The sequence below is a fragment of the Zootermopsis nevadensis genome, unplaced genomic scaffold (assembly GCF_977971745.1).
Source record: "Zootermopsis nevadensis isolate Lab colony 2312 unplaced genomic scaffold, Znev_1.0 Znev_ptg000004l, whole genome shotgun sequence".
NCBI lineage: Eukaryota > Metazoa > Arthropoda > Insecta > Blattodea > Termopsidae > Zootermopsis > Zootermopsis nevadensis.
Genome location: NW_028259136.1, coordinates 2,103,087 through 2,128,743, shown reverse-complemented (window position 1 = coordinate 2,128,743; position 25,657 = coordinate 2,103,087). Strand labels below are relative to the sequence as shown.

Genomic DNA, 25,657 nt, shown 5'->3' with positions numbered 1-25,657 from the left:
ATTCTGCATGCACCGCCCATCAGCACTCGCATGCAACAGATGTTCAGTTTCAACCAAAGCATGCCTTACAGCTAGCGGGTCACTGGCAGGCTGTTGCAGATGTAGGGTGGGACTGCCACCACGGGCCTGCTCATGGTTGGAATGCGACTGACACGCAATTTGTCCTGGTGACGCGGAGTTCGTAGTTTCCCTTCTCAATTCTACAATTTCGCTCGACATTTCCTGCCTAACACGGGCGATTTCCTCTCTCACCGCTTCAATTTCTTTGTTTACCTTCGTATCTATGTTTAATACCTCATTTGATAGGTCCCTGGTCTTAATATCCAACACCTCTGTCTTGTTGTTTAAAGCCGTTATGGACGCATCTAACTTATTATCTAACTTGGTCGACAGTTCTCGTAGGGACGCCTCGAAATATTCGGCTTGTTTAGCAGTTTCCTCTCTAACTTTCTCGATAGTTTTAGCCAGTTTTTTGTTCTCTGCCTCAAATTTATTCGTTAGTCTTTCCGATAGTTTAGTATTCTCATCTTTCAAGCTTTGTTTCAGTGACTCGTTGCTTTCTAATATTAAATCCATAATTCTCTGTAAGGAATCATTAGTTATTAAGTTGGTTTCTGACCGTAAAGCTACCCCTGCATTTATGGCTTGTCCCTCATCTGCTGTACTCTCTCCCCGTCTGATCGCGATAACTTCCCCGTGTCTGTCACCTACCAGGATTTCCTTTTCGGTCTGTGGTTCGGTGTCATAAACCGGAGATGGTTGACCACATATGCTAGGTGATGTTATATCAATCTCAAGCTCTGTGTTGAGGGAGATACTTGGTTCACCACCTACATCCACTGAGCGGTTTCTCAGCTGCTTCTGGTTGTACATTTTAATTAACTAAACTCTGTGCCAACCTGGTGTTCCGAAGATGATGTTGCTGCTGTTGGGGTTGACTTCACTAAGCACTCACTGGAGAGGGTTTGTTTGTGCTTGAAGTGACCGAAGGGTTGTCGCGTAGCGTATATGTGGGCTTTCCTCCCCGCTCCAAACCTCCTTAAATTGACTTGCCAGGGTCCGCGGCTGATTCCACGGGCGACGTCTCCTCGCGGGTGCTGGAATCCCTGAATCTCGTTGCTCACTTCGAAGTCGGCAGATTTCCGGAAAGACGGGGGCTCGTGTGATGCTCCCGTGATACTTGCAGTGTTGAGCCTGTGTTCTTCTGTCCAATCTCGACGCCGATACAGTGCGTTGTGGCCGATCCTCGTAGCCTCACGTCGTTGGGCGCCACTTTTCTATAACTATCCTTCCTCACTACTTTTATCTTCTTTGTTCTTGCAGAAAGAGATAGTTATATCCCGAACTAGAGTCAGTGGGGAACAAGGATCACCTCAGGGTTGACGTGGTAATTTTGATGTATATCAATAAATACAGGAACAACAAATTTAAGAAACCGAATAATTTTACTTTTTAATTTACAGAAAATCTTGTACACTGTTTCCCTGACTGGTACTAAAGTTTGGGTTACTGTCTGAAAGCCCGCTGTCGACTCTGTCCACTTGAGTACTGCCATGTGTTTTGACCTGGAGACCAGATCCCTTGCTGGCGAGGGAACCTCCACATATGGCTTGCTAGCGGGGGGGCCTTCACCCCTGATCTTCCGGCCAGTTGAAACTTAAAGTCAAAAGTTACAGGGGTTCTGGACTGGTATAATATGATAGCTCCGACCCTGAATTTCACCGTTTATTGGGGCAACAAACATAATTACAGGCACAAATTTTGTTATTGCACATGGTTTTTGGGCGCATAAAATGTAAAATTACTTATTCAAGAGAGACTGGAATCGCAGTAACAAAGAAATTGGAATATTCACGGGAGAAGAAAAATATAAAACCTTTAATAAAGAAAAGAATCTGGTCTCCAAGTAAACCACCAACAGTAAAACCTGCAGTGATGTTGGTGAGTCTTGTATCAACTTAACAAGTCAATTTTTCGAGAAGGGTCTTATCACTTGCATTCAAGACAGCTGTTACGAACACGTTACTTTTTTGACGAAGAGTTTGAATATCATGTCAAGGTTCAGGATGAAATATCTACACATATTTAATAAATAAATGATTATTGAAAAACAACAATAACAATAATAATAGACCAAAAATAATTTCACCGACTGGTATTATGTCGACACGGGAAAATTAATTGGCACACCTGGAAGTCATAATATGCATTTGAAAGAATTACCATAGAGTTTCAATAAACTTATTTCATAAATAACCCGGCGATCAGGATGTCGATAAGAAAGAGTGAATGAGGCCCCAGGTCTAAAAAAAATAGAGAACCCCCCTGGTCTAAAATGTGGTATCGCTGTGGACCACCATATGACGTCACGATTGAGTACACTTTATGGAGTTACTGTATTTGAAGCCTTGTGGAATTATGAAACACGCTTTCTTAAAAATGAAAAAGCAGGTAAGAGGCTTTGCCATCGACTGGAGCTCCAAAACTCGTATATCACACTTAAAATCCCCTAGCTGGACTGTTGGCTTTTCCTGCTGGTCCCAGAGGAAGGGACGCAGCAAATGGAATCCGATCTTTGGAAAGAGAAGGCTTTCCCATGACTTGCACATAACTCCGCCACCCATCTTGATTTCCCAGTAGTTCGATGTTAGAATTTCAAGCATTCCCTTTGATTGTACATTCATGCACATCTACTGTACCGCTGTAAAAGATGCTCTTGGAAATGTCTCTGAAATTAAACTGAAACCTGCACTACTATTTTTATTTAGGCTTCTATTATTGGTTCGCACTCTAATAAAGGAATTGGATTGAATCAGCCAGGTATTACAGGTTAGCTTAACTGAATAAGTGGGTTTTAAGGGGCCACATGTCACACAAACCAAACTTTTTGCTAAGTGGAAAGAAGACTATTTGTAATATTTCAGGGAGTTAAGAAACTGAGAAGCACCGTTTCTCAAGCCGCAGTTAGCAAGACTGAGATATTTAAATTCTGTTACCATCGTTTACTTATCTGTTAACAGCTGAATAACATAATATTTTTTTCCATTTGACATGTGCCACTTTCATTTCCACACATTAAATTCATTTCCTTTAATATAGAGCATCTAGTGTTAGAATATTAGTTCAGTAACGAATATTTTACATTCTAAGTTCATTCGTACATTTTGAATTTTCGTCACTCGATATGTGTGTCAAGTTTCCCCGCAAAAGCATTAAGGATCTTCGGTTTCTTTGTGTCATCAATCAGTCACCAAACGATCCACGCCTAAAAAACCGACAAAGTTCAACTAATCGGCTGATATTTGCTTATTAAAATAGTAATCTATTAAAGTAAAAATGAAGCGTATTTCATAAAACATATGACTATAAAGTTTCCTCAAACTTTCTTCCTTTAAATTCAAAATTACTTAGAGAGAATACGGTATAACCGTAGCATTATATATAAAACAGTCTAGCTTTCTTCCATATTCTTAACATACATCATGAAATATGAAAGTTGAAAGTTTGCCCATTTTGTATACTAAATCGTTTTATTAGAAATGTAACATGTAAACATTCACTTCATATTTAACTTCATTTAAATGACACATGTAAGGAAGTTGTATGATACACTTTTGGTTGAAAGCTGACCCATTTAATTGCGTCAATTATATACATGTGCATGAATTACCGTTGTTATGTGTAGTAGGTCTCGTTTTCTGTGTTCAGGAAACAAACCTTTTACTGTTAGGAGAAGTCCTGCGAATATCTCACACGAGAAAACTGCAACTTTCAACCCGCAAAGTGAAGCTCTGTACAAGTTCATGAGTAACCTTTCCCACGGACACTGTGAATGAAGGAATTAATATTTTGGACTAAACCTACTTTTTCCATTAGAAACGTGTTTTTGTTTCTTGTTTTACATGACGCTTTGTCAGTTGTACCGATTACATACTGTTTCAACTACTGATAGACTCCGTTAAGGGTGACGAGGACTGCACAATGCGATATAGATTATAAATCATGTGGATCGATCGGATATCGAGTATACACGTTCTTGTTCACGTTGATGGTGTTAATATGTTATGGAAAAATAAAAATAACGCATAAATTATCTTACACTGGTTTAAAAATAAATACAAATGACACCAAATATACTAATACAGCACAAAACCACAATCCGTAATACAAAGTCAATAAATAATAAATATAAGCAGCAAATCAGTTGAGAATGTTTTTGAGCCTTAATACCTGGAAATAACAATGACAAACATAAATAAGGTTCACGAAAATACCAAAACGATAAATCATAAAACTGCTTATTATGGGCTAATTCAGTTCGAAACTACTTTACTCCAGAAGGTTTTCTGAAGGCATCTGAAGGACCACTCTTTTCCATGTAGTTAGTGATTCAATCCTTCGAAGCCGAATTTAAAAATTCTGTCCATACCGCAAAGAAAACACAACACAATACTTCACCATTACGAAGATCAAATGGCTGATTATTTTTTTTAAAATAATCTGTTTACAGCGGGAATAATGCAAGACCCATAAAATACAGAACTAAGAATTACTGATTGTTGAAGCGGGTGGGACAAAATTACAGCTACCATTGGGCTTTAAATGGTTAAATACCCGCAAGTGAAGTGTAACATATTTAGTTTTCAGTTTCACTGCGCTTTCTACTATGCATGAAGTGACTCCAACAGCTTTGGGTGGAGACCGCAGAACAACAGCGAATTTGCGGAATGGCCCGACTCCCTGACTGCACGCCGTCCTGAATATGCACAACATACCACGCGCATACCATCATTTACCTTTTCATTTCACGCACAGCCGCTGGGTAACAACAGTTTTCACAAACCTCTGCAGTTTGACGAAGAACCAAGACAGCTCAGCCAATACAAAGCCAAGCCTATGGTCTGAACAACCTGGGTTTGTTTCCCAGAAGGTCAGGGTTTCTCACCTTACCACTAAGCCAGACCGACTCTGGGGTCCATCCGGCCTCCTGTCCAATAGGTACCGGGGTTCTTTTCGAGGGGGTAAAGCGGCCGGAACGTAAACCTACCCGGATTTCTTTCGTCAGGATTAAGATGCCCGTGACGTGGAGACGACACACCTGCATCTATCGCCGTGGGTAAGAATGCGTGGAGCTGGACCCTCACTTGGCGTGGTGCTTAATTACGAAACAGGAACCCCTTTACCTTTACCGCAGTTTCAAACTGGTAACTGCTACACACGTTACTGGCGGCTCTCAGCAGAATTTAGAGCTATAACTGCAAATTGATGGTAACGTTTTACTACTGACAGTTCTCTTATCTTTTCAGCCCGAGAACTTGATGTTCATTTTCCATCCCTTAAGAATGTGTCTTTCATATGAAGAAGACTGAAAAGGGAAATTTTAATTACTGGAGTACACAGTTTCAGAATTGTTCATCCCCCTATGGTTTTGAGGTACATTAACGTCAAATAATTTTAACAAAGCGAAACCACACACGGTAACATGAGGAGAGTGAAAAGAGAAGAAAAAGAAACGTGCTAACCAGTCCTTAAATATGGAAGTAATGAAGTAACAAAATTACATTAACTAACCAGCAGTTCGTTCGGCATGAAAACACGAATTATGTACGCAGTTCATTATGGAAGCCTTTCTCGACAGTCGTTCACATCGGTAATGTAATTAACACTCTGAAATAATATATCTCTTATCTAGGATTCTGATCAACACAACACAATGGTTGCTAGCAAGGTGCCAATGATCCCATCCACATTACAACTGTAATTCAGAAATGGTTTCTTCAGCCACACACTGCTGCAGTAGGCTACCAAAAGAAGGCAGCACCTATTCTACACTTTTCTCTCACAGAGATGCAAATTGAGATAAATGGAAGTGATGAAGAAAACCAGGAAGAATAAGCAACAAATAACATACAGACGTGAATATTTTAAGATTCGTATCAGCCGGAATATACAAGAGCGTGCTCAAACCATTTAGTTATGGTAATTAATATCATCCGCGCCTTCAGCGAAACAAATTTTTGCTTTTGTAAGCATGACGAAACCGAGAGATAAATTAAACATGTTGGCGAATGTTCTTAATCTGATTTTGAAACTGCTCTTCCTACAAAAACTAAAACTTCAGTTGCACTAGTTGTAAAGTGTCTAAATTCTGTTTTGGAGGTGCCAAATCTGATCATGTAAAGAGAAGTCAGCTACATGATACACTTTTCGGGGTTTCTTGTTATTTCATGGGAATGTCGTGATTTTCTCAAATTTACTAAAACAAATTAGGATCATTCACAATCACCCAGCTATTTTCTCATTTGAAACAGTACTTCCACCGCAATTAAATACACGAGTAAGAGAAAACAGTTCAGAATAAATCAATAAAATGAGTTGTTGTTGTTTGTGTGTGTGTGTATTTTTTAATACATCTCCTCTCAAGGAATAATGCAAAGGTTTAAAAATGCACTTGTGTTCAGGAAATACAAGCTTCGAATCTCCCCTTGGCCAGTAGTAAAAGTTATCATATGAATTATCAAAAATGAAAGGTGTGGCCTCAACACGTTTTATGTGTCACGGATGGCTGTCGCTGTTGTGGAAGATTTCCGGAAATAGACTTCCGCCATATTTAGTGACCATAGCAATGGCTGACACGTGACCCTAGACCAGCTCGACGGAATAATTATTCTGACCATTGTTTGAGTACAACCATTTCACAGGCCATGGTTTCGACGGCTGCGGCGTGTCATATATAGCAACCAGTTTCCTGACCAGTTTTCACATGTAATGAGATGACAGACAACCTGCCTCCACGTAGGTCCGCAACCTTGCGCAACATGATCAACTCTAATTCAGGTCCCCATATTCAGCAACTCGCAGTTCTTGCGGGACTCAGGATAATTTGAATAGTTAAGTTACTGAAATTAGTTTTCATGCACGAATGCGACAATAGTTTGACACTAAACTGGTGCATCACAGTCCATAAACAAGCAACATTAATGTATTATATAACTAACTATTCGCCTCATTTTCAGTCACAGTCTTTACATGTTTCTAACATCAAAACACAACACGAAAGATATATGCATTTCTGCGTGTTCCAATCTCAAAAGATTATGATTAAATTTAGGAACGAATTCTACTTTAAAAGTATTGTAGTTTTAATCTGGTCCATATCGGTTAATCACAACCCAGACTTCATACTGAGCTTCCAATTCTAAAGGCAACCCACTGAACAGGAAAGATGTACTCTTTGAATTACACTAAAATTCCACATCATGGACAATGTCGGCAAGGCAGCCAAAATAAAAATGCAGTAATGGCATCAAAGGCATTAATAGTATCGGAGATCATCGTTGCAACAATGTGATCCAAGGCCATTCTTCCAACAATATTATCAAAGGTCAATGCTGTGTCAGTGTTATGAATGAAGCGACATACAGGTATGGACGAACCCGTAATTTATTCTTCGCTTACGTTAAAGTGTAAAGAACACCTTAGTACATGGCATAAATACAGATGTCACTATGATCTGCAACTCATGAGAGACATTTTGATATGTATATTTAACGACATCAATGTATTTAATACGCTATACATTTAACGTTTTGGGCCTAAGACAGAGGAACTAATAGCACGGAGGAAATTGTCCGGTTATCCTGATTGAGGTTTACGTGGTTTCCCTCAGTCCTCCCAGAAAAATGCAAAATACGATACATAACCTACAATTTGGAAATTTTAAGTGATCCGTTCTAACAACATGAATAAATAAATCTGTAACAACCACTTTCCATCAAATTAATTCCACGTTCTTTAATTGACATCGAATGCGTGTCCGCTGTATACATTAAAAGTTCGCAATGAGACTTCCATAACATTTTGGCTTCAACTGACTTCACTTACCGAAATAGCAATCCGGTTAGTGCCATGACGGCTTGCCTACGTCCCCGCCATCATTCCACACTGTGTTCTAGGCCTCTAGCACTACATTCTCACACCAATCAGCCGGTTCCAATGTCTTAGATACGACACATTTCTGCGTGTTGGCGTGATTCACTCTACACACACGCGATGGAAACAAATGTTGGCTATTACCGCATGCAACTGACTGTATCGCCAGTGGCAGGTCCAGATACATCCGGGACTCAGTCCCCCTCCTACATCACCTAATTAGATATTTGGTTCATTTGCAGAGGCTATAATAGTGACGAAAGGGAAGACGATCATGTGTGATAAACTGGAAGGGACTCTATGTTTCAAGGTGCTATTCCAGCATTTACCGGTAGCGTACTAGAAAAAAGTCCAGTAACCCGATAAGTGTAGTCCATACACTGTATTTATTGACTTCATTTTGACTTCGCTCTATCGTGACATGACTAGTCAGTCAGTCGCCTTCACGCTACAGCTATTTAACTCCCGGAGTTCAGGTCTAGGTTCCCATTGGGTACCTCATCTCGAAGGTAGATTAAAGCTGACAAATTTTCTTTCAACTTCAATTTGATATGGACATCTCGTTAAGTTGTCTGGTATGAGGGATTACTACTGTGGGATATTTGCTGTTGTTGACCTATGCATGAATGAAAACTAGATGTTTGACACTGTAATAAAGCATCTGGGTACGTTTTTGTGCGTTACGCCAAAAACAACACTCCATTATGCAGTAGCTTGTAACTGACTACAATTCTGTACACAAGAACAGGACACGAAAGCTTGCTGGTCCAGTTTAAAGAGGACCTGTTGCGTCAGAGATGTGTGGGGTCGTGGCCCTGAACTTCCTGAGTATGCCTGCCTGTCATTCCACTGTCCCTGCTTCCATCATCAAAATTAGATTTGCCACAACAAACGGCCCTCCGCGGCTGACAAATGCATGCTTCCACGAAAGTTATCTATCGTTGTTCCACACACGGGAACTCACTTCATAAAGAAAATATTTAATAAAAATCAATATAATATATTAGATTCCGGGCTGATTCCTCTTAACAGTAGCCTGCTTAACGGATCCTACATTTATAAAATAACTTGTCTAAATGAACTGTTACAATATCTGGGCATAAATAAAACACAGTCGGTTCCACATCGCTGCAGTTTAGGACCTAACCAGAGTTCAACACAGCACTTGCACAGTGGCATGGTCACTTTGTACACAACATACTGTGAAGCAAATATTTAGTCTTCACCGACATACTTTCCATTACTCATCCTTCTAGGTGTGCCTGTTGCTTTGTCTTTGTACTCCCTGGGTGTTGGTAAGGAAGCGACAATACATATATTTCATACAAAACCTTTTCTGAGGCATGTCGAACTGCCAGCGACAGCCATGAACCCCAACACGTGTCCAGTTATGAATTATACAACAGACTGCAGAACAAAGTTTTTATTTTACATTCCAGACGTTATTCCAGCTTGAGTTTGGTAAAATGCTAAGCATTCCTTCTCCACACATGAGGGACAATTTATTCGGCATGTAACACATCGCTTTTACTTCAGTAACAATTCAGTATCGATTTCATTTCTGTCTTTGCGATTCGCACACGTCCTTCTCAGCGCTGATCAGCGAGACGAGTACTAATTCTCCCCCATAACGTTCTTCACCAAGCTCTACAGTTGCTCACAGCTACAATTATTTCACTATATTGACGTCATTAATTCTCTGAAGCCTGAAATTCAATTCAGTTCAGTTCTCACCGCAAATAAAGCACTATTACCGAAATAAATCAGACAGTGTTCCTCAAGGAAATAATCGATACTTGTTCTGAGAATCATACGAAACTCATAAATTCTCACTGCTGGCAAAATGCATATTTACTTTCCGGTAAATCGTTTATGCATAACACTGTGCTATAAGGGCTTAACAACACGTATTTTCTGATGTCAGCTGACAATTCTTTTATCATACCGGGTGACAGTATTAACACGATCATGCGGACCGCAAGCTGAAAACACCTGCATTACAATGTGGTCTTGTACCTTCGGCGGGTCAAAAACCATCCTTGGTATTAACCACAAAACAACAAGATATAAGATGACGGCATTCTTTTCTTGCGCACACGTCCATACGCATTGATACGTATCACAAAACAAAGTACGTTAACAGAAAGGATGCCGCGAGTTAATCCAAATAGAGGGTTTAATCTCAAATGGTCTCATTTAATGTATAAATAAGGGGGATGAATACTGTTTTGTATCTTTCGCTGTAAAGCTGATATTAAACAAGCTGAATGCTTTAATTAGTCGTTCTTAATTAGACACCATTTTAAAGGCGGAAAGCTCAACTGGGCTTTAATTTCAAAACAAATAGAGAATGTACGTTCAAAATAAGCATCGTGCTTACAATAGGATCGATTGTAAAGCAACGGGCACGTCCTGATAAATATCGGGGCTCGCGTTACACTGAAATTCATTCCGGCAAAAACTCTTTGTGTACAGTAACAGGAAATCGTGTTAGAGTTCTGGATGCTCCAGAGACAAGTGTAAACAAAATGGAATATACTAATGTACAATACACATAGAAGTGATCAAGTAATAAAAGTTTTTGACTGCCCTGGAAGGTAATCTTCCACACATTTTAGTAGGTGCAAGCCAAAGTCAGAGTGAAAAACAAAGCTCGTCCACTTTTCTATATGAACGGAATGATCCAATATGAATTTAGTCCTCCAGCACTGTCAACCAGGCAATATACCAGTGACAATGGAGAAAACCTCAAATTCTGAAATTTACGACACTGCGATTTCTTTGAACGCAGTCCGGTTACTCAATCAATCCTCATTCAGCGCAGACAGCGCCGTCCTTAGGGCGAGGCGAGCAGAACAAAATGTCATTCTGGGTACAAGGAACACATTACAAATATTAACGCGGCAATTAATTAAAAATGCAGGCCTATCTTCCAAAAACTACTTTATAATAAGCATAAAACACAATATAATGCCCTAGCTCATGGACAGATAGCATGTAAGGTGACAATAATAATTACAATATCAACTAGATGGATATGAGCTTCAGCTTCACACTCCGGCCACATTAACCTCCAGGAAAGAGCACCTTGTAACCAATGATTAGGAGGCTGGGTGGGGACCAGAGGCTTTAGAAGAGAACAAATAAATATCCCGACCCTGCTGAGGAACGAACCACGGTCGCTCAAACCGTAGCCAACCACTTTACTGAATGGGCCAACCCGGTTAATAACAATAACTCACTTTATCAACAACAACAATCTACTATAAAAATTTGTGACTTGTCAAAAAATGACGTCATCAAACAAATGACTTGAGTAAGACACTAAACTAACCCCCCCTAAGGGGGGTTGGTCAAGTGTTTTAACCCCCCATTCGGGGGGGGGGGGGAGTTTAGTTTCTTACTCAAGATTTTAAAACGAAACCAACCCCCTCGAAGGAGGAGTTGGTCAAGCGTTTTAAAAACTTGACCCCCGAGCGCTCTGCTCTAATAATAACACAGTTCGTGTCTCCTTCCCTCCAATCCCCTTTAAGTTCGGTTCTCCTTCGGTCCGAACAGGTCTGATGTTCATTATCATTATTACAATGTTAGTAACCTCTTTTGTGTCTGATGGATAGGCGAAACCACCGTGGTACCTTCGCAAGTAAAACCTCGTAATGGGGTGCCAACCAATCCTAGGATTGATAACAAAAAAACCCTCTTGTGCAATTTTTATTAGGCTATATATGTGTTTATTGTTAGTTGCGTTCATTACTTTGTTTGTTTTTTTTATTTGTGTTTGTGCTGTATATGTAAATGACCATTTGCTATCGCTTTGGCACAATAACATAAAGAACTGAATTGAAGTGATTATTCTAAAACTACAACGATGAGCTTGAGCTTGAACAATGAGAATGTATTAATAAAAGGCAAGAACAAAATGAGACAGCCAATGAAACTTGGTAGTAGTAGCCTATTGTGCTGAAACAGACTAAAAACGGACAGACCCGTAACAAGCGAGTTCTTTGGCCTACAGTACAATGAACTAAAAACTTCCTGATAACGGCTGCAGTAAAACATTGTTAGATACATAAACGAAGCTATGCACTTTTTTCTGAATAAGAAGACCAAAATTACACGACTTTCTACACAGCGTGATTACTCGCTGAGCAGATGGACAGAATGCTCTAAAACGACTACTTCTTTAGACCTCACGGACACATTAACTGTAATAAACTGATGGAATGACCAGAGACGGCATGCTTGGCGTAAGCCTCTCGCGAAACGTGCGATTTCGCCTATCTTTGAGAGACGAAAACAGTGACCGGCAAACAAAATCGAAACTGCTAGCTGTTGCTAGTAAAGTACCCGAAAATTCCGTGATGAAAGGCACAGAATTGGACGTCACGAGTCTTTCACCTTCCTGGTTCTCTAAACCTGATAGACCCATGACGTTTTCTTAGCGAACTTCATGGTAGTTTGTTCCTTGAGCAGATGACAATAATTCAGCTTTTCGAATCTTTATTTTCCCAAAACCCAATCGTTCATCACTGTGTTCACGGCGGCGAGTTTGAAAATGGTTGTCTTCTTCACTATTACATCATGCAGTCTGGTAAATGTTTGCCTTCATCATCAGGGCGATCGCTCTGACGATGGAGGCAGCAAGCACTTATCAAACTTCTGTAAACCTATACCAGACTACACGGCACAACAACTCAGAAGACAATCATTTTCTGGCATCTATGCAGATATATACACATTATAAAACTGAATATTAACCTACTGTGTAAACATGTTTTTGGGGCATTTTGCATTTTCAGAACAGATACGACACAAAAAACACGTTCGATGGATAAACCGCAGCACTTTAGATCTAAAAAACACACGGACACCAAGAATCTAATTCATAATTCTTTGTTACAAACCGAAAGACAAGGTTGTATGGTGAGACCTTACAAATGCTGTCATGACATCTTAATACGTCAGTAATTCTAAGACGTGGGAACCTAATGATAGCGATGAAGGAGGCAGAAATGTTTTGTTTAATATAATGACTTGCTCAAATTTAAATATGCTACTACAATACCATAAATATTGTATTAAACACCGTGTCTTAAATGGTAGCCTGTGTTAAACTTGTAGCCGGATACGAACACAGGAATTTTTAACAGAGGCCAAACTATCAGTACAGTATTCGAATCGTTACGGTAAGTCATTTGCTGAAACACGTTTCTGCCTTCGGTTTTCAGATCGTTGCTGGGTTTATTTTCGAGGACGAAGTATGACAGTTACACCAATATTTAAAGACTACCGACATAAAAGCTACAATGCAAAGTACCTATGTGTGAAGTATTTGTTGTGCCTATGTAGCCATGCGGACAAAATAAGCACCTCAGCTGCCGACGCATGGGACCCACAATTTTGAACATAGATAACGTTTTACAGGATCGAGAACTAAACAATAAAAATAGTTTGCAGTGTGGTCGGTTAGTGGCCTACCTGTCGCTCTCAGAGTCCTTGAACCAAACCATCGGTTCATCATCACATAACCCGATACTGCTCAGTCAGACGATTCGTGGTTATTTACTGTCTTTGTCGCACTCTTTGCTGCCTTTATGCCAACACATTTTAACACTAAAAGTCCACTGTCACTTAAGACTACTGCTCAAACAAATTAAAATAAAACGATGCATCAGGAATTGCCACAAATACCATAAAATACTTTATCTTCCTGGCAAAAATACTTCACTCTTTTTGCAGACGTTATTTCACGAAAGATTTTGATGTTCATAATATAGCCGCTATTATTCCCAATCAGTTCCCAGTTCAGTTGTCACACCTTTCAATACGCAAGACTAGAAGTAAGGAAAATATTAAAGAAGAAACATAAAGATAACAATGAAATGGCGGTGTAAGGGGAGGGCCAAAAAATCAATAAATAAAACAAATACACAGACATGTGCGCATGTACCGCAAACAGAACAAAAGCACGTAACACAACGACCATGCAGTCACTCACTGCTTACCCGATCACTACATGTAGTAACAGTTACTGCACAGACAACACTTTCCGCAAGTCGTAACATTGCAGATTTCTCACGTACAACATTCACTGTACAACACATCAAAAGACAGCCATTTAAACAGATCTTTTCACAGACACGCTAAACACGCAATCGTGGATTTTCTTTTGTTCCGTCCCATTCAACACCACTCTCCTGCCTGTCTTAGAGCAACTCTGCCCGACTTTTCATAACCTCTAACCGTCGAACTGCGAGTTGCCGCGTTGTCTGCTATACACCAACTACATGGACTAGCAGGACCAGTTGCAAAGAGCTTAGAGAGTAAAAGATGTGCCACTTGATCACAAGCATTCAGTTTCCTATGGTTTTAGTAAAATTTCGAATAAACTAATGCAAATAACCTGCCAACGCAGTTTACGCTGGAGCTCGGGAGCTTGCCGAAACCCGATTATACCTACAAATCCACCTTGCCCATTATCTTTCGTTCATTATGAGATTAACACACACGAATTTAAACTTTTTGATTAGCACAAACAAATACGTAAATTGAACTTGTAAAAACATATTTTTTTCTGGAATTTCGTTTGCTGCTAACATTACAACTTTTACCAACACGGACGACAAATCTGTCCATCAATCCCTGTCTTTCTTACAAAGAAAAGTCCTAAACCAACCTCTCTTGATTCGGATTCATATGATAACGTTTATCAACAGTTTAACAATAACTGGTGAGTTATTTATTTACAGCCTACTTTCTGCAATAATAAAAAAACAAGTGCGAATTAGCACGGGGTACAAAGCGTCTGCTTCATCGAATAACTAATTAATTCCCTTCATTACACTCCGACAAATACGAGACTTTTCAGATGGTTAGAAAGGCATCTCTTCCGATCCTACTACATCCACGTCCGTGAGCATAAGCCAACGAGAAAACATAATATGACCTTTACGAGTACACTATACGAGAACAGGGGACTTGGAGAATATTTGGATCTGAGAGGGGTGAAGTGACAGGAGGGTGGCGAAACTGCATAACGAGTAGTTCCATAATGTGTACTTTTCGCTAAATGTTATTAGGATAATCAGATCACGAAGGATAAGCTGGGCGAGGCATGTAGCGCATGGGGGAGATAAGAAATGCGTACATTTTGGATAGAAACCTAAGGGGAAGAGACCACTCGGAAGAGCTGAGCAAAGGTGGGAGAATAATATTAAAAAGGATCTTAGGGAGTAGGTTTGGAGAGATGGATTGAGTTCAGGGACCGGTGGGGGGATCTTGTGAACACGGTAATGAACCTTCGATTTCCATTAAAAGAAACTTTTAGTTTCTTGTCTAGCTAAGCGTACTATTAACTTCTCAAGAAGGACTCTGCTCCATGAAGTAATGTTCTAAACACAAAATACACATGTCATTAAATGCATGATGAAATTTTACAGTTCATTCTTCTTATACAGTTGAAATACGATGATAAGAAATGTCAATTTTACGCGGATTTACTTGTCGCATGTTTCAAAATTGTTTGCAGAGATCAATGTCACATGTTTTGCACTGTTTACGAATAATTTTATCTGTATTTCTGGAATGTACAGCCTTATCTGTGCCTATGGTAGCATAAAGTTACAAGAATTGTAAATTCTAGGCAGGACGTTAGTACCCGTGAATCCATAATCTGCTTTCTGAGCAATATCACAACGCAAAGGTCCAATACCGTGTTCACAATAAACCTATCCTGAGCCAGATGAATTCGGTCCACATTCTCACACTCTGATTAAGATCTTCTTCAGTAACATTCTCACATCTATCTCAATGTCTCTCAATAGCTCTCTCCTTGAGGTTTTCAGACTAAAACCCCGAAGCCGTGGACGATGGAGACTTTATTTTTATCCGAAACGTTGGTATCTACCTTTGGGTCTCGGTCAGCAGCCTGGGAGCACAAATAATGTTCGGGTCCACCAGGCCGGGTTTGAGCCTGGTTCAAATGACCGGTTTTCCTCCGTTTATTCAGACATAAATCGTTAATATATGCAACTGACGATTCTGATAACTCATACTCCCAGTCATTAAACACCAGAAACTTATAAAACGTCCACACAACAAACGCACATGACCTGTAAAACGAAGGTACCCTGCTCGTATCTCGAAGATGACCGTCTCACCACGGCTTGACTCTGTAGTAATGATGTGTCCCTGGTAATTAAGGACTTGGTGAACAAGTGAGCTTAGAGGTACAGTATCTTTCAACCTGTTGCGTTCTTTGCTTGCTGGACCGTTCCCAGACCGGCGCAAGACCGTCCCAGAGATGTGACTCCGCTAACCAACTTGTAAGGTGGTTGGTTAACTCACCGCGAGACTATTTTAAGTAGATCCTGGTGTATCATACGCTGCCCTCTCCATCTCATTTCTGTACGCTACCACAAATTTGCCTCGTACAAATTACAAGACAGTCTTTGCGTCGTTTATATTGCTTGAAAGACGTAAATGATCAACAATTTTCATTCAACACCTTCAATAGCTATGTTCCTTTCTTGAGAATAAATTTAAACGTGCATTTTAATCAAACTATATAAACGTTTCGACTGAATCTCATAATTAATGGCAATTGTTCCCTTGAACGTAATTAATCGATTGTCATTTGTAATGGAGGTAGGATGTGTTTTCTTGGAGGTACAAATGATGAGTTTCGTCTTCTGTAGAGATAACAACAGTCCTTTCATTGCTTTCGGGGTGGTTACAGAAAAAATAATATGGGGTTGGAAATGCATATGAGATAAATAATCGCGCAGAATATCCCTGTAGATTGGCTATACAGCATTTCCCACTCATAAATCGTACTTCAGTTAATTACCGTAATATTGCATTATTACAGTAACCATTATTACTTCACGTGGAGCTAGAACTATACTCTGTCATTCAAAGATTTAGTTTTGCAGGAAATATCTTCATCAAAATTACATTTCTTTTACGTGTATTCGGAGATCAATATTGTTAACACAAATAAATCATCCTTTCACGTATCTATACGTCGTCACGAATAATACTTTTCTTCAAATCATCCCAGAGAGTTCATGGGTCATCTAAACCCGAAAAATTCTTCTTCTAAAATTATTTCTTTCTGACAAGAGCTTCCTTTTTCCATGCTATCATAGCTGCTTCGAAGGTGAAGAAGGAAATGAAATGAAAATTAAGTACAGCGCCTGCAAATAAAATATTAAATTAAATATTCGCAGGTTTTGTTACTCCCAAGAGACTGAAGCGAAAAAGCGACTAGAACTGGGGCCAGAGCAGCGCCCTGATCCAAAGGACATTGCAATATGAAGCACGAACCAGCCATAACCTGTTATGGTAACACTCAGCCACAGCAACGTAAACCTGTCGAGAGAAACCTTCATAGGCACGAAACATGCTCATAAATCGGGTTTGGACAGTCGTAATTGAGAAAGTTAGACCCGCCTCACTAATATAAAGAAAGTTTTACTTCAAACAAGACTCTGCTCTAATGGTCTACAGTTACTGAAACCCAAGTATACAGTTTACCTACTGAAATACATTGCAGGAAATAAAGTACTCTACTTTGCAGAATTTGTTTCCGTATACCAATTCTTTTTTACTTATATTGTTATTTTAAGGCGATTTATCAGCTGTGAACTTTATGTAACGTTCAGTGAGATACTATAAGATGACTGTAAATGACGGATAGGCAAGACGTCGCTCTAATTTATTTGAAATTAATATCTCAGAATCCGCCTGATGTACTCAGAAAAAAGTCCCAGTCATAATAACTGATACCCGGCCAGAATTCAATCTGAAGTTGTCCAAAATGCTGACGACTGTAGAAAAATGTATAACCCTTTGTGGCCCGAAATTATGTTTCTTAACAAAACGTAAGTCCAAATGCATCTGTGTAGGTCCCTCACATCCATATCAAGACGCTCCTACCACGTGGTGCACACAGAGGATCCTACAGCAAGGAGAAATCAGCAGTCCCTCCAGGCCAGAAGCCCAACATCCTAAACTACAAGAATCATCCACTACAGGGACTTAGAAGTCCCGACTTTCCATAAAGGGATAATGAAGAGCTTCATGCTTTGCACTCTTCACCAGATATTATGGGAGACGTACACATTTTGGTAGGAAAACGAGTAGTGAAGAGACCACATTGGGGACTTACTGGAGGATCGTGCATGCATACTTACACACACGTAATTAGCCAAGCTGTCAGCGATTAACTGTGTAATATATGTGCCATTCGTAAGGATGACTAAAAAAACATTGTTTTAGAATATCAGTACGTCAGAAGGTCTATGCACTGAACTCTCCTCATAATAATATCTACAATTTGTAACGTACCACTGAGTGAACGAATACTGTAAATAAACAGTTAGTTTACTTGCAAAAGTGGGGACTGAGCATCTTAGTACAGAGATCTCGTATGGGTTAAAGAACATTAAAGTGACAAGCGTCTGTTCCACCGTGTAGTCTGGTAGAAACCGATCGACGTTTGAAATATTCTGTTTCCATCATAACCAGACTACACGGCGCTACATCCCAGAAGACTAATTTTCATACTCGTTGCCGTGAGAACCTAGAATGTCAAGAAGATAAAGCTGCCCCAGTGTCCCTCAAAAACCACAATAATAAGTGGACTATTCTAGTAATAAACTGGTATCTGTGCAACGAGCAGCTCTAGCTGTGGTAAGGACAGACAAGAAGAATAATTCGCTGAGGTTGCCGTCCACAGATGAGTTTTTATTCTCAGACGCAAGAACAGATAACTCGTTTTCCGTATGTTCTGTTTGCTGTCAATGTGGTTACATCACTGTCAGTAACATTTTACGTAACTGTATGGTGGGTTCCTTCTTGTGGAGAAGGGCGACCGGTTATACATCGAATGTGATGTATGAGACGGACTCCCTACGGAGAGAAAGGCCAGGACCGTAAATTCCACCACTGTTTCACTTTTAACACCTGTCATTATTTAAGTTTCACTTTTCTTCTTTAAGAAATAGTTATAAACCATATGCACATATAACGTTCTGATATGAATGTTGATAATGAATATTTTAATATTTTAGGTAATAATACGTATTAGAGTATACTTAATATTATGTAAGTCTTGCATTTAATAATGCAGTTCAGAGCAGGAAACATATAAATATGCACAAATGTGGGTCCAGCTGTTATTAATCTAGCGTGAACAACTCTATAAACCAAATCTCAAATCGACGAGAAGTTTCGCAAAATGTGTAAATTGGTGAAAATAAAAGCAACCAGTTAACTAATTGTAATATTTTTGTATATCCATCTTCTCTACCGGTTTTCCCGGAAGTGACATAGCAACAACCAGTGTACTACTATACTTGTTAAAGTCCCGTTAAACTTTAGCACACCGAAATTAGCAATGCCAGTTGCATATAAAATAAAATTGTTTCGGCGAGATTTCAGATTTTCTCTAAAACAAGTCTTCTGATATGTCGAGCCGTGTGATCTCCCAGCGACAACCACCAGCCGTGCTTTACCCCGCGGGAAAGCACCCCGGTAACTATTGAGCAGGAGTCTGGGTGTGCCCGAGACCCAGTTCAAATGCAGAGGCTAGAGAAAAATCCTATACCCCAGTCGGAGATCGAACCCCGGTCCACTATCAGTCTCTATACTGACTGAGCTACACCACATTCCATCACAGAAACAGGGGCCTTTAAAACTGTTTCCTTTACATTCCTGCATATTGTCAGAGAAAAAATTGTAAAATATCTGTTTTGCATGAATGATCTGCCCCAAACTATGTATGTGCGTGAGGTAATAAAAAACAGTTGTTTTCAGGTTCTTGGTGGCGACCGTGACGACTGAATTGTATCTGAAAGTATATTAAATTATATTAATTCTATTGTGATCTCAGAGCGGATATAATAATACACTCTTCAATAAATACACAGCTTGGCGCCAGCAATATTAAACTTACTGCTACCGGCTTCGAATCTTTTCTCTTTGTAAGAATTTTAAACAGAGTCCCGCAAGGCCCCTCCCTGCAGCTCGTATACGATTCAATTTCTTCCAGGTGTGGTATTTGCGTAGTTTGATTCTCCGAAACTTCATCATTCTGTTGACAAAGATACCTTTCCAAAAAGAAAAATTTGTTCCCATCTATGTATACAAGATATGAATTTCAACATCTCACACGTCTTCTCCTACTGCCCCGTCACTCTGTCGACATGCATGGGTTCCGTTACAGAGCCTGTTGAAGCGAACAACGCCAAGTCCACCAGCAACGGGATTCTTTGCCTGTCCTAACAATCACATCGGAAAACAGAACGAAGGCGAACTTCGTTGCTTTCACGTCACAATCACGCCCCACACAGACTCACAGCCAGCGAGTGTCCAACTTACAGCCTATTAAATCTAGGGCGTCATGCCAGAAGGGCTATCAACTTCAAAATGAATGATTTGCTCGAGACAATTTGTACGTTTAATTTGGTTTGACAAATGTGCATTGTCAGTGTTCATAGAGCCAAAATTAACGTTTGTATCTCTGTCTCAACATTACGCCCATCTGGCAGAATAGATAACCCGCTCTTTTTATGTTATTACACCAAGTATCTCCGATTATGCAAATATGTTGATACGACCTTCTGGCATGATGCCCTTCATATGTTCTTAGGGCTTGATATATAAGAATAAAATACATCTACGGTCGAACAAAGATGTGTCATTTTATCCCTTAGACGTAGCATACAAAAATGAATTTATTTGCGAATTAAAATGTGCGTGATTTTGCATACTCCTCTAGTGTCACAAATAAAATTAAAGTTGCCCTGACAACAAACATGTTATTTTTTATTCCTGAAGCGTAAGGATTCTTCGCAAAAAAATCGTTATTACACGCGCTTTATATTGTTTTATTAGTTGTTTATTTAACGACTCTGACAGTAGCTATAACTATGTAGCATCGAATGATACGAGAAGTAGCCTATGATTAATTAATAATTAATTGGAAAGGATAAGTAAGGAAGCGATCGTGGTCTAATTTAAGATACTATCCCGGTATTCTCAAAAAGAAACTGACAAAAATCACAAGAATCTGTCAGAATAGCCTGTCTCCGGGCAGAGTTTTGAAAGCGGAACCTGGATAACAAGCAGGATCGACGTTCCAGTCATTTGAACATCATTTTGGAGACACCTGCACTCTCAACTGTAATTAATTCTATGTATTGGAGGACAGAAGCTTCAGTTCGAGACCAGCTAAGTAGCAGTTCAACGCCGAAGTCCCTAACGTAGTACCAAGGGTATGATAATGTGCTGCTTGGTCAGAACTATCGCACAAATCACGGCGCGGTGATAAGACAAGATGGAGCAATTGTGGGATGATAATTACCATGTGCAAAATCGAAGGAATGGTTTGTAGATCAAAGAAACTAACCGATACGGAGATATTTACAAAGTCTAGAAAACTCTACCGCGACAAAAGTCTGTATAAATTGATACGAGATAACACAATGCTGTTAAACGTGAAGCAGTTCCGCTGCCTTTCATTCCAGAGGCCACAGGTGAAGCCCATTCTTCAATCTCCACGCCAGTGTGTCGCCGCACGGTTTAAGTCAGGAGTACCGTAAATTTTTATAAGAAATTTAATATTAGCACGTTATAGTAACAAAAAGGCAATATATTATCTTTCATAATTATAATTTGTAATACACACACAGGTTCATCATCGATAGTTGTATTTAACATGTGTTATGTTTTGTTTTCATATGCCTGCATTGTAATAAAAGCAAAGATTTATATGGCCATGTATAGCTTCGTACCCCCTTTTCGTGAGGCAAAATTATGTGGTATGCCGTCATGTATAGTTGACAAATTAGGATGTGCCGCGGGTGAATAAAGTCTGAGGAAAACTGGTCTATCTAGACCAGCGGTATTCAACCTTTTTTGTTCGCGTACCCCCAGATATAATTTCTCTTCAACTTTGTACCCCCAAAGTTGTTGGTGTATAATTCAAGTTATGCATAGTATTTAATCTACATCTAAAATAAATTAAATAAATTACATTACTGATTATTCAGTGTTTATCATAATTTTTTTTAAATTTCACGTACCCCAGGTTGAATACCACTGATCTAGACCAGCTATTTTTTCCACAAAAGCTCTCGTATTCTTGGGAGGATGAGAATTTTTCCGAGAATTAGCCGATCAAACCGATTAACAGCCGATATTTTGTGTACCAATATTTTTTCAATACAGATTTACAAACAATAATAACAAACAAACTGTACTCGAAAAATCGGAGGTCAGATTGGTCCCAGATTCGTTCTGGTGGCGGCAAGTAGTTCTCAAACGTCTGTAAAGGGCTACCAGACTCCGCGGCGCCACAATGCAGAAGACAGCCGTCTTCGAACTCACCGCCGTGAGATCCTCAGATCTAAAAATTCGTTCTGATTGTGATGGCGAAGAAACAAAATCCTGCTCCAACGAGAATCGAACATTGGTCATACAGCTTGACACCCGAGATTCCGTAATCTGTACGGCGTAACTTGTTCTTGATACGACGAATTCCAGTGCGACGACGATCTCCGCCGGAAGTTCATCACTCTCATACACGTGCCATGAATCCGACTTCTCTTCCCATCCCTTCCACCTATCACCTCTTCTTTCAGTGTCAAGCAGGTGTCGACTTTGCGCTGATGACGCGTTTCCGGTATTTATCATCACTTAGCAACATCAAAAATAGATTGTATTCATATATCTGCATACTTTAACAAGATTTCAAGGTAACGAAACATTGTGGCTGCATTCATGCTGCAACTTTACTCCTCCGGACAACCATGAAACTGATCTGATTACTTATGTGCATTATTATAATAATTATTGTTGGTATTATTCATGTTGTCCCGCGCGGTCTGGGGCTTCATGCTTCGGACCGGTGATACGGAATGCGCGCTGGTTCGAGTCTCCGGGGAGAAGAAATTTCTCATGTGATTTTCGACCGGTGCCAACCCACCATCGTGAGGAAACTGGGGAGCTACAATAGGTAGCGTAATTCAGTCAGGAAAACTAGCAATGGCTGTGGGTTCGTCGTGCTGACCACACGTCACCCTGTATCTGATTGGATGATCGTTCATCTCTGCTTAGGCATGTGAACGTGAGGCCAGCAGTCACAAGCTAGTCGGCTTTGGCTCTCTGGAGCTGTTACGCCACGGATTATTATTATTCATGTTAATGCCTGATGTTTCACTTCATCAAATTTTCTGATATTTGAATTGTAACACTTTTTCCCCGCGGTTAGTTAATTCAGCGAGACGGGCTGATACGGTTTATCTGTTCTCGTTATTCTCGCTCTGAAGCTGTCACATGCAAAGTAAAGTAAAGCTGACCAACTATACGCCATGTAGGCGCTTGGGGGAAAGAAGCTCCTACTCATTCTTGAACTCAGTACTAGAAGGGGATGAGTGGTCAGCATCACGTTCCGGGTGCACTTTACCCCCTGGAAAGGATCCCGGTACCCATTGGATAGGAGGCTGGGTGGGCCCCAGAATCGGTCTGGACGCAGAGGCTAGAGAAAAAATCCTCTTCCCCCGTAGGGGATCAGACCACTATAGTGACTGAGCTATTTTCAGCCAACAGACTGTTGAATCTGTAAATATTGGCAATATTGTTCATGTATTTAATGCATGTCAGCACCGTCCTTTCATTCTTGCATGCCGCTCAAAATGTAGATACCTGCAGCAACACCTGACAAACATAACCTAACTACGTCTACGTGCTTCACTTACCTCGAAATTTCTACTTCACAAATGAAACGCAGTTGCGAATTGATGAATCTTTCTTCCCGTAATCCCTCAGCAAAGCACCGTTTCAAAAAGTCCAAAATTAATCACACTTTATACACTCTATCGGACGTACAAAATTATTACCGCCTTAATGAGATTTATCGAGACACTTCGATACAGTACTTCGTAGTTGAGTGAAAGAAGATACTGTAGACATCTAGTGCTCGAAGTAAGAACGAACTGTTAATAAACTTTTTACCCAAGCCCACAAGCCAGATTAAATGATAGAAATTTTTCAGCTCTGTAAAACAGAAATTATTTTTCGATAGATCTAAAATCCATTCTATTACCTAACTCTGTTGGTTGTTTTAGACCGCGTTAGAATAAAATGTTCCATCACTATTTAATGCACAGGATATTTCCTGGCCCTACTAATCTAGAGTACACAGTTTTATCAATTTCAGAATACATTGCGAACCATTTGGGGTGGGGGCTAAGACTGAATTATTCCTTGGTACCAGAAATTTTAAGTAGAAAGCCACAAATACGAAACCCCACTACTGGGCACCTCTTAAACCATCATTATACAAACATTAACATTAATCATAACACCATTCTCATCTTGGACCTACATGCCCATTGGTCTGACGTGAATTAAACATTTCCACTATGTAGGGACAATGCATGTCTTAACAGGATGATTATCAATGACAAATGTATTGCAAAGGAAGCAGAAAATAGTAACCAGCCTGATTTTGAAGATACTATCCCTGCATATATCTCAAAGAACTGAGGTAAAGAACCTGTCATAGCCAATCTTCAAACCTCACACATAAAGCTTGCTATCATCACTGCACAAATGTCTCAAAAACATCATTCATAATTTTCTTTATTGAAGCTTGAGCTTTTGGATGTGGACATTTGTCTCCACTGCTACATTCTAAGGCTGTGGTTACACTGCAAGCAGATCCAACTTACAATGGCAAAATCAGACTCCCTCCGACTAGCTGAACAAAATGAAATCTTCCACTGGTCACACTGGGTCCTACAGACAAATCTGAGATAAAAGAAACATATTTGTTTTCCAGCCACCTAGTCAGGCAGTACTTCAATTATTTCACTTGTTCACAGGCGTGTACAAATTCTCCTTGGGTGAAAGACGTGCACCACCAGAGAATGTAGTGGTTAGGGTACATTATGGACAGACGAGTCTGCTGAATGTGCTGTTACCAGTATTAAATAGGTCCATTTTGGGCGAGGGGAATACATTTTGTATATGTGTGGAACATTAAGCATATGGGAAGAGCCTCATCAAATAAATATGTACCAAAAGTCTTCTATATTTAGAGGAATTTCACAGCAGTTATGAATTTTGGTCCTCCATCATAATTTTGTATAAAACTGGTAGGAATAAGAACATACCAGCTACGAACCTGTCAGATGACACCACATCTATGCAAGTTTCTTAATGTCCACGCTAAAAACAAGAGATATAAATATTAAAGCCGAACACAATACAAGACTAATATCTGTCCAACAGACTACAAGCAATAAGAATATTGAAGAGACAATTTTAATTTATAACCAAACAAACTGGACATGTCTTGTTCTGTAACTCAGAATAATGTGAGGGCTGGCAGCAAACAAATAACAGGATAACACAGAACTACTGGCACACAATGTCTTCTCTAAACCTTTCCGTTATCACAGGCTTCTCCATACTCAACAATACTTTTTGTTACTATTTCTGTGTATTCTTAACACAATTAATAAAGGAACTGTTTCTGTCAAAATTAACTTCATATTATCTTAAGCTTGAACTTCAGTTATGCCATTCATGGCTATGAATTAAAAACAAAAAATTACATGCCACATGCCATTTCTATCACAAAAACACACTATCATGTAGAACAACTGCCATTTTAAAAGCATGTTTAAATGAAGTTATAGCTACAATGTCTTAA

The 25,657-nt window shown here is 39.7% G+C and overlaps 1 protein-coding gene across 4 annotated transcripts in view; it reads right to left on the bottom strand.

Annotated features, from left to right (window-relative positions):
• The window catches only part of LOC110827057 (uncharacterized), a 79,659-nt gene extending 55,783 nt beyond the window's left edge, over nucleotides 1-23,876 (bottom strand). Inside the window, exons 1-2 of one of the 4 annotated variants that reach the window (XM_022058318.2) lie at nucleotides 13,938-14,202; nucleotides 13,411-13,766 (exon numbers count right to left, since the gene is read on the bottom strand). The gene's annotated coding sequence lies outside the window, so the exon portion shown is untranslated. Of the gene's footprint in view, nucleotides 1-7,884; nucleotides 8,013-13,410; nucleotides 13,767-13,937; nucleotides 14,203-23,696 lie in introns of those variants that run through there. The other 3 variants (XM_022058320.2, XM_022058319.2, XM_087342866.1) reach the window with 3 other exon arrangements.
• Between the last annotated feature and the right edge of the window lie 1,781 nt (nucleotides 23,877-25,657).